We start from the raw sequence: 2,969 nt of genomic DNA, 5'->3' as shown, positions 1-2,969 counted from the left end.
CGGATTGGGGAAACACTGGCCCATGTATTACGATGATAATTTTTTTCCCATCGTATAACACAAAATGCCTAGCATTAATTAACTACTTATTCAACAAATGCTTATTGGATGCTTGTTACGTGCCAGGCACTCTTCTGGGCGCGGGCAATATAAGGAGCGACAAAGCAGCGGATGTCTCTCCCTTCGTGGAGCTCGAGGTTCTTGCTGGGGAGATCAACCATTAAACACGCAATTCCCACAGAGGATGGTAAGTGTTGCAATAGAGAAAATCCGGGGGACTGGGAGAGCAGCAGGGGTCTCTAACCCAGGCAAGGTGAGTGTGGAGAAGGCTTTCTAGAGGAGCTGAGAGTCCAGCTGGGGCAGACCTGAAAAGCAAGTTCGCATTATTGGGCGAAAGGCGGTAGGGGAAGACGGAATAGGAAGAATGTGTTGACACGATAGGAGTCTAAAAATGGTAACAACTCACATTATGTAATTACAGTTATATGTAATCATATATAATAGGATTATATATAATTCTACTATATATGATTGTTTTGCATATAGTTATGTTGATTATATACATTATATATTATGTACACAATGCATCTACTATATAATATAATGAATATAATTATATTATGATCGAGCCAGATGTAACACAGGACTGACTGTTCTCTGGTAGAGACCTCCCACTCCCTGTTAGAAGAATATCAGGGGCCTCGTAGGGGTGTGGGGTGTCAGGGAGCGGTGGTGGGAATAAATATTGGGGCCCAGAGGCCAAGGAGTTTAAACCCGAACCCAGCAGTTCTGGAGAGTGCTGGGGAAACAGAGGACATGGCCCCTGAGACCTCAGTAAAGCTTTTCCCACGGAGAGGAGTCCTTAGCCCCTTCCTGGGCCTTCAGGGTCATTCATCGACCTATCCTTCTCCTCATTCTTCATACATACTTGGCCAAAATCGAGCAGTCGGTTTCCTTTATCTACATAAAGGTAGCACGTGCTGAGCTAGGCAGCTGTCTGGCACCGAAGAAACATTGACAATAAAAATGAAACTTCCCAAATTGAGTATTTCATTTCACAAGATTGAACCATATTACTTTCATATTTTTCGCAAGAGGTCTTCCTGAAATATGTAATTGCTACACGTGCAAAAACACACATCAATCACATATTCGTGGCACAGAGAAGGAAGAAAGAAGAAAGGGTATGAAGTTGCCAAGAGCTGCTGAAAAGCCGACTTTGTATTCTCTTTCTTCCGCCTTCATTCTCTGTAAGATGCTCAATCTTCCCTTACAGTGCACAGCCCTTGCTTGGTCTCATGTCTATGTCTTCAAAAACCCTAGATTGGTACATTACTCAGGGATTTATCTCCTGTTGGGCGTAGGCCGGTGTCTTATCTCTGTGTTTCAGCCTTATTGCCTGACAACTAGGCTATTTTTATCAAGACGATACTAACTTCTGAGACTTCGTCTCTTGATATGATGCAGAAAGATACACAAGTCCTTCCATCCCATAACAACAACAACAACAACAACAACAACCACAAAATAAAAATCACGATTTTCTACGGGACGTGCAAGGTATGCAAAAAAACCTTGATGGACTGAATTCCGGTGAAAAAATATGCCCTTTGTAGTTGAGCAGAGAGCCAAACAGCTCAAGACTTGGGGCAGGATCTGGTCTGGGGTACAGACCAGCAGAAGAGAGAGTCTGCCAAAAACAGAGACTTTGAGAAGAAGGACAAATGAGATGAAATTTATGTGATGGTGTGGGCTGGCAAGACAGGCTGGAATTTGGAAGCCCCCAGTGCAAGACCAAATTGTCTTGCCCAACAAGTCCCATCCCCTCCGGAATTTTGCTGAGAAAGTGGCACTGAGGAGGGGCTGGAAATCAGAGGCAAGTTGTATGGTATCGCGTATTTCATAATAGTTGGATTCCAGAGTTTTAATACAAAAGAAAACAAAAAAGTATGGAAACTGCAACCCAACATTGTCCCACCTCAAATATCAGCAAGATCTAAAAGGCACGGGTGGCGAAGGAGGTGAGGGGTTAGGTTAATTACAGATGAATCCTATTCCAGCTTAATTTTTGTAAGGTTTATTTATTTTTGAGAGAAAGAGAGAGAGAGAGCACGAGTGGGGAAGGGTCAGAGAGAGAGGCAGACGCAGAATTTGAAGCAGGCTCCAGGCTCTGAGCTGTCAGCACAGAGCCCAATGCGGGGCTCGAACCCACCAACCACGAGATCATGACCTGAGCTGAAGTCAGACGCTTAGTCGATGGGGTCACCCAAGCGCCCCCTATTCCAGCTTAATTTGATTCTAAGTGAAATATTAATGAGCAGCTTCTCCCTCACACTGCCATGCAGAGGGAAGGGGCTACATTCCCAGGAAAAATAAAGAAAGCAAAGCAGAGGGGCGCCTGGGTGGCGCAGTCGGTTAAGCGTCCGACTTCAGCCAGGTCACGATCTCGCGGTCCGTGAGTTCGAGCCCCGCGTCAGGCTCCGGGCTGATGGCTCGGAGCCTGGAGCCTGTTTCCGATTCTGTGTCTCCCTCTCACTCTGCCCCTCCCCCGTTCATGCTCTGTCTCTCTCTGTCCCAAAAATAAATAAACATTGAAAAAAAAAAATTAAAAAAAAAAAAAAAAAAAAAAAAAAAAAAAAAGCAAAGCAGAATAGAGTAAAAAATATTACACCTGAATATACACTATCTTTTGTTTTTAGAGTCCGTTTTGTCCGGGGTGCCTGGGTGGCTCAGTGGGTTGAGCGTCTGATCATTGATTGACTCAGGTCATGATCTCGCGGTCCATGGGTTCGAGTGTTGGACTGTTTGCTGTTAGCGCTGAACCCACATTGGATCCTTCATCGCCCTCTCTCTCTGCACCTCCCCCACTCGTGCTCTCTCTCTCTCTCTCAAAAATGAGTAAACTTTAAAAAAATAAAAACTATTTTGTCTGATATAGGTATAGCTACTTCAGCTTTCTTTTGGTTTCC

The sequence above is a fragment of the Lynx canadensis genome, chromosome F1 (genome assembly GCF_007474595.2).
Source record: "Lynx canadensis isolate LIC74 chromosome F1, mLynCan4.pri.v2, whole genome shotgun sequence".
Taxonomy (NCBI): Eukaryota; Metazoa; Chordata; class Mammalia; order Carnivora; family Felidae; genus Lynx; species Lynx canadensis.
This window is presented reverse-complemented; position numbering follows the sequence as displayed.